This window comes from Pinus tabuliformis, chromosome 7 (assembly GCF_031772625.1).
Source record: "Pinus tabuliformis cultivar Carrire ecotype Pingquan chromosome 7, CPIR1, whole genome shotgun sequence".
NCBI classification, from domain to species: domain Eukaryota; kingdom Viridiplantae; phylum Streptophyta; class Pinopsida; order Pinales; family Pinaceae; genus Pinus; species Pinus tabuliformis.
Genome location: NC_142293.1, coordinates 1,396,708,398 through 1,396,721,233, shown reverse-complemented (window position 1 = coordinate 1,396,721,233; position 12,836 = coordinate 1,396,708,398). Strand labels below are relative to the sequence as shown.

Sequence of the window (12,836 nt, the reverse complement as noted above, 5' to 3'; positions counted from 1 at the left end):
TGAAATATTTGTCTTTGTTATTTTTTTTGTTTAATTAAACCATATTAATATCATTACGAAATCATAATTCAAAAATATTACAAAGATCAAAAACCAATATAAGCGTCATCCCAAATGTTCGTGGAAATAAGTTAATCTAAAATACAAAATAAATGAAATTCTTTCTTCCTTCTTTTTTTCTTTTTCAGCATGAAAATATATATATATATATATATATATATATATATATATATATATATATATATATATATATATATATATATATATATGATAGGCCATATACATAATATCAGCATGATAAATGGGAAAATAAACTAGTTATTCCTATGTGAAAGTTAAGCCAGTTCCACAAATAAGAAACATATACAGTCATTTGCAATCATTGAAGAGACCAACCCAGATAATTGTTGCATGTAGGGAAATATCAAGTATGGAAAAGATATTCAAATCAACTAACTTTCCCAAATAGTTAGTGATGTAACAATATGAGTTCATTATAAAGTAATCTTATGAAAATTTATGTGTCTATCTGATATCGATCCTGTGACAACAAAAACAAAAATTGTTATACAAAAAAGGAGATAAACCATATGCAAAGATTATCCAGGAAACGTGTACTCCACTGTGCCAATTCTCTTCTCTTCCATAATTATATCCATCTGTACTTCTCCCATGTTGCCATGTAGTCATTTTTTAGAGAGCTTATCCACAGTCTGGTTATGTTCTCTGCCAATATGACAGATTGGGGGCTACCCCAGTTGTGTCCAAAGGCCTTGTATTCTCCTTAACCAGCCATGCAGTTCTGGTTGTTTGATCTGATTCTTTCCTTTGACATGATCTAGAATTATCTTTGAATCCCCATAAATATGAACCTCCAGGATATTGAGAAATTTTATAAGCCACAACATACCCCAAAAATCCATAGCCTCAGCCTTGTTGTTTGTTCCCAAGCCAGCATTCCAATGTGCCTTGTATTGTATATCCATTGCTATAACTATCCAAATTCCGCAACCACATATTATTTTGCGCCGCGCCATCGAAATAAGCAGACGGGAATTCCATGTAAGGACAGTTTCTCCTTTTTTTATTTCTTTTGGAATGCATTCATGTATAGGATATAGAGCATGTGTAGAGATAATTTTTTCATGAATCATACCAAAATCCTCTGTCATATTCTAAAAAATATACTTATTTCTCCATTTCCAAATAGACCAGAAAAAAAAAAGTGGAATGGCATGCCAGGCAGGTTTTTGTTTACACCACCACCCCATACAATTTGCAATGTTCTGATATTGTAGATATGGGAAACCAAAATGATTAGCTAATTTACACCATACCTGGATCACCTTTTGACATTTGAGGAACATATGTTCATTATCTTCCACTGCCCTTTTACAAATTGCACATATACTGGGTCTGTGCCATTGACGCTTTTGTAAATTTTCCCATGTAAGATTCTTGTTATGGTATACTAACCATGCAAAGCAAATTATTTTGATAGGAATATGGTTGCTCCCTGCATATTCCCAGAACTTTATAGGCAGCACAAACATGATTCCATTCTGTAGCCAGATTTTTAGCCATCCCCAGTTCATTTGAAGTTTTCCATATGGGATATCTATCTCTCCATGTGCTGATCAATTGGTTCCATAAAAAAATACCATGTTCATATAGAAAAGTCAGTAGATTATCAGAAAAACAGCAATCCCTACCAGCACCTAGTATCTTATCCACCCCAATTATTATGGAATGTCTCGATCCCATGCTCCACACCAGTCACTGTATAAAGAAATAAGACACCTTTTTCATACTGTTCCAAATGGCCGATCCATGCTCTAAACCAATACTGTGTTTACAGAACCAAAATAGAAATTCCTGATTTTTCATGTACTTATTTTTTATCACCTTACTCCATATACCAGAGCCAAAAATGGCACGCCAGAGTGATTTCACCCGCAGTGAGAATCCAAAAGTATTTAAGTTCATAATACCCCATCCCCCCTTATTTCTTGGATGAGCAAAACAATGAAAGGGTTCAAAAGTGTGACAAGTAAAATGTAAGTATTATGCATCGTCGTAAACGATGTGTATTTGTATTCATCATGACCCGATGTTTACAGTTAAACATTTTTTGTTAATTGAGGTGAAAGTTATAAATATTATTTACAAGTATGGTTTATTAGTATTAATATAAAACAAATATTTTTAATTTATATCTATTAAATACAAATTTATTAATGTGTATGAAATTTAGTTTTTATTGAATTAATAATTACACCAATAGGTGTTATATATGGTGAGGCTTTTCATGGTGACATTGTTGTTCTTGACACAATTCTCAATATGTGTCTCACTTCAACATCCGCGTATGGTTATCACAAGTGTTCATCTTCTTATTTGAAAGACACTCTATCATATCTTTCTATTGTACACGCTGCTTCATGGGACTCACTTCTTTTGCATGTTCTGCATCTTTTGATATATACCTTACCCTTTCTCTGCAATTTTTTTGAGCTTCCATCACTCTTCGCTTCTTGACGGGGATATACTCTATGTAAATCTTTACCTTCTTTGGCTCTTTCTGAAGACTTTTCACAAATTTCTCCTTTAAAATTTGAGTCAAAGTCGTTTAAACCATGTATTCTTTTTCCAGAAGTGTGTAGCTCTGAAGTGTTGATTTCCATTTTGGTTCCGACTTCAAAGTGATATTTTCTTTTAAATATTTTAGGCTTTGATGGATTTACACTGTCATTTTTGTCCATTTGAACATCCTCTACTCCCATTTTATTGCAAAAAATGTGATCTGGGTCCAGTAAGGGTTGGTAGTTATGAGGAATGCAAGGTTCCATTTTCATGGATGAGGGTGTTGGGAGAGGGAAAGAGTTTGAGTTTTGTTAACCCTGATTGGCTTTCGGATTTAGGGTTTGATAAGGGAAAGGGAATTGAAGGTGGGTCTAGGTTGTTTACAGTTATTGATGATGATGACTTTCGGCCATTTTTTGGTTTGGGTGGTGGTGCTAATGGTGGATTTGGTTTTTCAAAGGGGAAGAAACAAGAAAACATGTTCAATGGGTTTAGGTTGGACAAATTTAAGAACCCGTTTGAAACTGTAGATTTGGAGGATTGTGTTATGGTTGGATTGATGTCAGTGAGCTTGAGCTTTATTGAGAATTCTCAGATTGTCGTTGAGGAGAATTAGGATCAACATTGGATGAAGAACCATCTAACACAAGATCTATTCCTGCATAGAAGTAATAGCTATTCATATTTGTTGAAGAAAAGAAGTGTGGCGTTAGAGAATGGAACATGTTTGCCACCAGGAAGCCTTCCATATGGGTTTCTAATCTAGGGGATCAAAATGCTCAAACATGAAAGTGTTCAAAATCTCCCAAAACCAATGCCAAATTGTAGATCTTGTCATTCTGATTCCAACAACTCTTGAATCACCTCAATCTGACACCATATGAGGAAGTTATCACATTATGAAATTTTTGGGAAACAACTAAAAAGTCAACTTGTAGGGTTGACTGGGAAGTGTACAGAGGCCATGTGACAGTCTATACGATGACATCATGGTGACATCATAAGATGACTAGGTTGTACAGATGATAGGTGGACTAATGACGTAAGGGAACGTCGTGCAAGGTGATTGGATGTACAATTGATGTGGTGGACCAATCATAGGTCATCACATGGGAAACCAAAGGGCGCCACGTGGCCCTATGTGAGGCTGCCAAATGCCCCTGGTTTTGGCACATTTTTATTTTGTTTCAACAGATCGACAAGCCTTTGGTGGAATTGAACTTCCGACCTCCAACATACCAACATATCGCCTAACCACTAGGCCATAGGCGATTCTTGTTATATAAGGGTGGCACATTTATATTTAAAGTGGTGTGGTTCTACAAATAGGGGAGGGGGTCAGTTCGGCGTGCACGCCCGACGGGATCAGCCCCAGGTTTCATCACCATTATGTGACCACCTACGGGAGATGTGGAGGGGCAGGGTCTGTGGCACCATGCCCACGCCCAAGGTGCATGTTTTATTGATTTCCATGAGATCAAGAGCAGGACAAGGGAGGTGTGTGGCCTATGGCTCGTGCCCCTTGGTTGTATGTATATCCACACCACTGGCAGTGAGTAGAGAAACAACTAGAGGGGATACGAACCATTAAAAAAATTAATTTTCAATTTAAAAACAATGCAAAACCCGTCGAACAAAACAGATTGAACCCGAGACCTTCGGGTTTCAAATAACCTACCTTACAAATACGCCACAAAACCATATTATGCCAATTTGCAGAAATAATGAGTTTTGTAGAGTTGTTTGCTCAAAGATTGAAGAAGGAGGTCTATCTTGGCCATTTTTTAGCGTTTTTGAGCCCAAGAAGAGCCTACACAAGGGTTTTTGGGCATTCTGGATGCAATGGCAGTGTTATTTTTGCAAGTTGAGACTTGTATGTTGATGTATTTGAACATTTGAGAATATAATAAAAAGGGCCACCATTGGAAGCTAGACTTGGAGATGTAGCACAGGAGGGGTGAACTCTAGCATCAATCCGTTGCGAATGCTCCTTATTGTCCATTTTAATTGTTAAAAATCTGCAAAAATTACTTTAGTTTCTGTGCTATTGTAATCAAAATCCATTGCCTAAAATACACAAACTAGCTTGCAAACAATTCATAAAACCATCATTTTTAATTTTAGATAAGTTGTAGTTTGAGATTTACGAGTACTTTGCAAACAAGGTCAGTCCTAGTGGGGTGAGGGTCGCATGAAGCAAAGGAGGAAGGATAAGGAGCACATAATAGGCCATGGAAGGAGAAAATGGGAAGTATATCATTTTGTCAAGGTTGCTCATTGGTCTCCCACTCCAGCATGCCCTTTTCAAGGCCTTTGAAAGGTATTTTTCTTTACTTTCTACCTATATCACATGTCTTTCTTTATGTTTTTTTAAATATTCCTTGAGAACTACTTGGACCTTCTTCTCTTATAATCATAATTGAAAATAAAATTTGATTAGAACTTAATAAAACTCTTGATCAGGTGAACTTGGAAATTGATGGCAAAATGTCAGTGGTTGTCCATTTTAGCTACAAGATATAAACAAAATAAGTGGCATCAAGTTTACATAAATTAGACAAAAATGTACAATGGCTCATTTTCTAAATTCATATCCTTTCATGCCATTTCAGAATTGTTGCATATGTTTTGAATGCATTTAAGGAATCCTCTGTGATTTAACTTGGATGTATAAATGAAAAGGACAACACTGACTCCTTGAAATCATAGAATTCCACAAAAATCAAAATTAGTGAATTTATTAGAAACCCAAAATTAAGATCAAAACCAACAATAGAATTTTCCTTCATCAATGATGGTGATTTCCGTGCCAAATTCTAAGCCTGTTGGTAGACACTTTTCATGTCAGCATTCTTTCCGAGCATGGAAGAAAAAAAATTCAAAGGGATGTACATATATCTATATATATATATATTATATTTTGTGTTGATCAAATAACATTTTATGCTTGGAGAACTGTAATAATATTGACATTATTCTTTGAATTTCATTTTTTCTCGGGGATTTTTTTATTCCATGGGCCTTGATTTTATCCTCATGCCATACAATGAGTATGGTGGAATAGTTTGCAGAAACGTTGGGGAATTTTGTCAAACATTCTCAGGTTGTTGTTTGGTTTTCTAGACAGTTGATTCTGCATCTTTTGTTGGGCTTCCTCTTTTGGTTAAAGAGGAGGAATTATATAGTAGTCACTTGCATATAACACCTAGGATTCTACTGAAACACATAGAAGAAAATGCACTATGTAAGAAGATGAGGAAGTTACCCAAGTGCTTTGTATTATTCCTAATTCTGATGTATTTAGACACAACACAAGTGTCCTTGTTGATAGTCATTTGGAGGGCAGGCTTTAGCAATACACAAGTGGAATGTTTGGTTTTGTATTTCTCAATGAAAACTTCATTGTTGACATCAAGCATATTGGTTCAAGTGCATGTCTTCTTGATATTATTGACTGATATTAAAAATCAAATATTTGGTAAAGGTATCTTCATAAAATGAACAAGAATTTAGTTTGTTGTGAGATCTGATCATATCTGAACTTTACAAATTGAATCAAGCTTCAAATTCACATGTATTGGCAAGTTAAAGAAACAATTATGGAGCCACACTTGCTCCATATTACAACTAGCTTATTCATTTATTCCACTTCATGATCTGCTTTTATTTGGCACTCAAAACATTATACAGACTTGATTGGCCAAAATGGATGCCTATTTGTGGAATTCATCTTGCAATGAGAACAAAGCAAGGTGTACAGGATGCAAGTTTGTCCTTGAAATTTCTCTAGTGTTCTCCTTCTAGTGTGAAGGTCATTTATTATGTTGACTTGTGTAACTAATCCCATCTTGTATAAATTTGGTGTTGGTGGATGTAAAAATAAAAGCAAGTTTTATTTAATATTGAAATTCAAATAATTTTGTGTTAATATTGTGCATGAGATAGTAGGAAGTGACAATGTATGAAGAATATGATCTCATTATATTGCAAAGAGGGATTTGGAGTACAAATCTGATGTGTTTTTCTGACTTTACATGTCACTGCTTGGGATTTTTGGTAGCATTTGTAGTCACTGATCTTGTAAAATAGTTAATGCACTTCATATTAAAAAGAGACTACATGAATGACTGTCTTTCATTTTATGTTGCCACATGTCCAAGATGTTCTCATTATGCATTTTTACATTTCCCTTCCCAAGATTGTTAGTTTAAATTCTTCCATTCTTCAAGAGAATATTAACCATGATGTTTGACTTAGGTCATGAACATCTTATAAGATATTTCTGTACAAATGGAGTTGCATAATATTAGGAACAGATACAGTAAAAATAAACTTCAACTTTTTGGTTGTGTTCATTGTCCACAGTCCCAGCAACAACACCTTATGGTTTCCATATGTGTCCATTTATCATTATTTATTTCTTTCTTTATTTTCACCAACATTTTTTCAAAAATACACAAGTGGAAGATTTGGTTTTGGATCTCTCAACAACAAATCCCTTGTTGACTTCAAGAACATTGGTTCAAGTGCATGTCTTCTTGATATTATTGAATGGTACTAAATATCAAAGATTTGGTAAAGGTATCTTCATAAAATGAGTAAGAATTTAGTTTGTGGTGATATCTGATCATTTTTGAGCTTCACAAATTGAATCAAGATCAAAATTCACATGTATTGTCATGTTCAAGAAGCAATTAGGGAACCAAAATTTCTCCATATGATAGCTAGCTTGTTCATTTATTCCACTCAGTGATATTTTTTTTATGTAATTGTCTATTTTTGGTTTTTAATATAATAAACAATTGTAAAGAGATCATAAAATTGACTATAGGTAGCTCAAAGATTGGTGTGATGAAATTGACTACAGGTTGCTTAAAGGATTGGTGCACGAATGTATGAAAGTAATGAGACTGATATGGCTATGCATTACAACTACAATGCAAAGTAAGTTTTAGACATATAAATACCTTTTAAATTTTCTGCACTTGTGCCCCATTGCTAGGGATATTTGTTTCTACACTGTATAACTATTAGGTCAAATTACCAAACTTCCTAAAACAGAAGTCATACATAAACCTGCATGCAAGTGAATGAAAAATCCAATCCCCAAAAACATGTTGGTTAGATTCTCTTGTAAGAATTTGTACCTAAAATATGTTGTCTACCCATTTTAGAAATGATGTTGTGCAGGTGATAGGTAGAAGGATTGAAATTCTACCTTTCTATAATAGAATTATCTAAGGAAAAGGACAAGCATATAATTTCTAAAACATATACCTTGACATCTATGCTCATAGGTGTCAGCAGTTAGAACTGTATTTTTTGATAAAGAGCACTAAGTTCTTTTGAGTAGAGGTTGTTTTGACCTTTGATATACTATTTCCATTGTTGGGTGATTGTATTATAACATATTTATAAACTCTCAAATTATTTTTACATAGGAATGGTCATTCTTGGATAGAGAAATAGATCTAATGTCAAAGCCTTATACAATGACTATGGAATTTTATAGTTTCCAGTGATCTAAACCTTCTTTATTGTATGTTATGGAAAACAAGTTATGTTGCAACTTCAATATTTCATAAATTATTTCTTTCTATTATTGAAAGTAGTGGTTGTTTCAGTCCAACAAAAGAAACAAGTTTTATGTATCTGTAGTTATTTTCTTAATGGAATTCAGTTGGTTTCAATGAAAATAATGCATGTTTCTTTGTCGTCGCCTTGTTGTCCAATTTCATCATTCACACTTGTCAAATACTAAAATAATGTTATTTCTAAATAGGTTGAAGTTGATCATCAACAAGATTGGGACAATGACATGCTAACTATAACAGCCCTGGCGAAAATTCCATGTAAAAATATATAAATACCACGGATGATGGGACACATATTCCAAGCTCAATGGTGGGTAGGACATCCCAGTGGGCGTTCATTTGGTTGTTTATGGCTAAGGAAATTGGCAAAGGCAATGACTAAGGCACTAAAGAGGCAAAAAGGTATTTTGGCACATTTATTTATGAAAATAATGGAAACTAGGATAAAATGAAGGTGAAAGATCACAAGTTGCATGTGAGGAGGAAATTGAAGGAAAATAATGGAAAATGAAGAAAGTAGAGGCCTCATTGATAAAAAGGCTTCTAAGGATCAATGGGAAAGACTTGGTCAGTTCAGTGTTGGAGCTCTCTTCTATTCTCTCTCTCTCTCTCATACTCTTGGAGACTTAGAGTTTTCCTAGATAACTCTTGGAGGGTGTGGCATAATTGTGTCCTGGGCTCTCAGTCGAAAAAGGTGGCTCAAATTCCATAATGCTAGCAAAACAGAGTGTTATCCTAGAGACTAACTCACATGGGCATTATCTGGTGAGCATTATAACTCGCATTGGCATTGTTTGGGGAGCATTACTCTAGCCTAAGTTGGTTAAAACATCAGTAGGACCCATAGACAGGTTGTTTGAGTGGCTGACTTGTCTCCTTTGGTTCTTTGGATGATGTTGGATGACTATGTGTGATGTTCCATCAATTATACTTCCTTAAGATCACCTAGTAGGTTGAATATGATCATAGTAGCCTCTCGTCTAATGTTTACCCTGGTAGGCATGGTTACTTGGGTGGATGTGGGAGGAGGGTGTTACAGAGTGCTATCAAAGCATGGTTGCACTCCCCTTGGGTTGTGTGTTGGTCATATATTCATGTTGCATGTAGTCCATGTATTTGTTGCATTTGCATGGTGTTGATCATGGTTGTAGTGATGTCGCCATGTTAAGGTTGATGGTGTTGTCGTGGAGTATGTCTTCATGTGTGTGGTTTATTATGCATTTTTATGCACGTCAGTGTTCACATGTTATCAAATGCATGTGAGGTGGCTGTTGTTGTCATGCATGAGGTCATGGTTTGTATAGTTGATATGGGCATGCATTGATGACTAGACTCTAGCTAGGATGATGAGTATATGGTTTTTCACTCATGTGTTATATGTCTATATGCAGTTGTTATGCATGTATGGTCTTGGTTATAGTTATGCATGAATAGTAGGTCAACCATGCCTTGTGAAGTCATTGTATCAAATTTAGGTCATCATGATGCTATTGGTTGTTATGATGCTAATGTGTTGGTTGAGATAGAGTAGGAGATGCAGATCATCATAATGAGGTTGCAGCGTTGGACCTTGGGGTAAGAAAATATCGACATGCAAGTATTGTATGTTTTGTATGTAGGTATGTAAGTTAATGATTGTTATATGTAGTAGGTTTATGTACATGTCTTTTGATGTTATGGTTACATTCATGATAGATGTTAGTTGATTAGTGTAGTTATATGCATATGTGTCAGATAGTCAAAGAATGATAGTAACCTTTGGTTGTATGCATTGCTATTGTTGATTAGCATGATATATAGCTTATTGTTTTTATATTATATTAACTTGATGAATAGGGTTATTTCATTGAGATCTTGATGTTGCAATTTGGATTGTTCATATGTGTGATGGTTATGTTCACTGCATTGAAGATCTTGATGTTATAATTATTGTGTTAACTTGGTTTGACCTATGCAGATGGTTATGGTTGTGATATTCAGGTATGAGACAACATATTTGTGATATGGTGTCGTACTAATCTATTTTGATTGTACATATGTGATTATTATGCATGAACCACAAATGATTATGAGATTATGACGTGAACATGTCAGTTAGTTGCTTATGACGTGAACATGTTAGTTAGTTACTATTGTGGATATCATGATTTATGTTTGAGTTGATATGTTGTGAATTTGTATCGTGCTAACCCAACTTTATTGTGTAGACAAGATAGCATCCCCTGATATACATTGAGGTATGAGTTTTATTGTGTCATTTATTTGGTGCTTGGTTGTTTGATTATGATTTCTATTTGGTGTTTGAGTGTTTGGTGCCTAGTTGATTGATTTAACATGGTATGTTTGCAAGTGGACTGAATGTTTGATAAATTTCATAATATGAGTAGGTGTTCCAATGATCTTTCTTTAAGATGATTTACTAATACATATGTGTTGAGACAGTTGATATGTACTTGAGTATAAGTAGGTGATAGTTGTAGCAGTATGTCTAATGACTGTGAGTTTACTATGGATTATGACATGATTGTGAGTCTTGCTAAATGTTGATTTCAATTTGATAGATATGATTGTCTTGATATTTGGAACATGTGGTTGACATGTGTGAGAAGTTGCAGGAAGCATGCTGGTATTAGCTTGGCAAGGTAATAGTTTAGGTGTTTATACCACTAACAGTTGGGTGATGTGACAGTACACAGTAATCCTTGATTGTAATAAGGTAAAAGAAAGGAATTGGGAAGGAATTCCTTGGCTATGTTTGGAAGCCCTAATTCTAAATGAATGAGTGCTTTGCATACAGGAAGTCTTCTTAACCTTGATTTTTTCTGACATTATGTGGATACATGCTATATTCATGAACATGTACTTGACAGGTATATTAGCTAGTATTTAGTTACAGGTGGACCTGTAAAAGGATTGGAATCCCTTGAGAGATGGCGTGGAGGTGTTCAGTTGCAAGCAATGTGCTTGACACAATAAGATGAGATAACTGGTGTATTGTTATGTTTATGGATGCACTAATAATTATGTGTTAATGACAACATGATGCAAGGAGTTGCATGGCAAGAGACTGCCATGAAATATTGAAGAAGGCTCAGGTTGAGCATTCCCTGGGAACCATGGGGACTGAGTCATGGTGTTTGCTATGAGTCTTGTGCTTTTGGTCTTTCATGATTTTTTGTGCTTGATTTGCGGCTTTGTTTATGTCTAGTGTATGGCCATACTACTTTGTTTGTGGTGTCATATTATTGATTGGTTTTCCATGGTTTTTCTCTTGCTTGTTTTTTATCTTTCCTTTTATTGTTTTGAGTCTTGGGAACTAGTTGGGAAAGAGGAAATTTAATGGAGCTCGGGGAGAGATGTATGGTGCTTGATAGATAGTGTAAGACTCAGATGAAGCTCTGTGCATGAGTGAGCACAACAAAATGTAAGACTATGATAGTCGGTTGGACTAGTTGGGTCCATTGTGGTAAATTGATGATGATAGAACAATCATGGGAAAGGTAATCAAGAAAAGTTAAAGTAAATGGATCTGAGGTGTTAGTTGCCTTGGCTATGTTGGGAATGATTGTTCTCAATGTTCTGTATGAATAAAGGAAGTTATCTTAACCTTGACCTTGATATCTAGTAATTATGTTATGATCGTGATTATGTTGATGTTTATACATGTAGGTGTGTATGTATGTCATGTTTGACAGGGTCGTCATAGATCATGATTATTAATGCTAACATTTATATGTATACATGTATGTGTGTATGTCGTTATCTGACAAGATGATGATTGTTTTATGCTAATGATTATATATGTATGTATCTATGTATCTATGTCACTGTTTGACAGGGTTGTCAAGGACCGTTCATGTGGAGGAATGATTTATTATCCATGTGAATAGCAAGAAGAGGTTCTTGGCTATGAGGAATCAAGTGGAGGAGTAGTCACGACAAATATATGAGGTCAATGTCATGTGGTTATGAGTTGATATTATGTGATGATATTATGCCTATGGTTATGTTATGACAGGTAATGTGGAAGGATACATCAGAGAAATGAAATCAAGGTGGTTTGCGACATGCTAGGATAAGCATGGATAAGACATTGGAAGCAAGGTTCCTTGGAAGATTCAGTGTGGTTTTGGATGTGTGGAACAATTGTTGTGCATATGTCGTATATGTTGTACTTGTTGCACCTATGATGTTGTGTGCATGTGGTGTGGTGTATATTTTGTGTGTGTACATGTTGATTATGAAATTTTATGTACATGGTGTAGTATATATAGTGTTGTATGAATGTTTCATATTTTGTGTTGGGTATAGATGGTGCTATGTACATGTTGGATATGCAGTATTGTGTACATGATGGATATGCAGTGTTGTGTGCATATGGTGTTGTGCGCATGTTGGATATGTAGTTTCATGTACAGATGATGCTATGTACATGTTGGAAATGCAGTGCTATGTACAAGTGGTGTTGTATGCATGTGGTGCATTGGTACTATATACATATGGTGTGGTGTGCATGATTGTATAAGTGGTGTTGTGTGCACATGGTGTTGTGTACATGCTGTACAAGTGGCGCTGTGTGTAGGAGGTGTTGTGTACATGTCATGCATGTGGCGTTGTGTACATGTGGTGTCACATACTTGTCCTGCATGTGGTACTATG

The 12,836-nt window shown here is 35.2% G+C and overlaps 1 pseudogene; it reads left to right on the top strand.

The window, feature by feature from the left end:
• Positions 1-2,734: 2,734 nt before the first annotated feature.
• On the top strand, positions 2,735-6,041 carry LOC149252885 (F-box protein At3g12350-like; annotated as a pseudogene).
• The last annotated feature ends 6,795 nt before the right edge of the window (positions 6,042-12,836 follow it).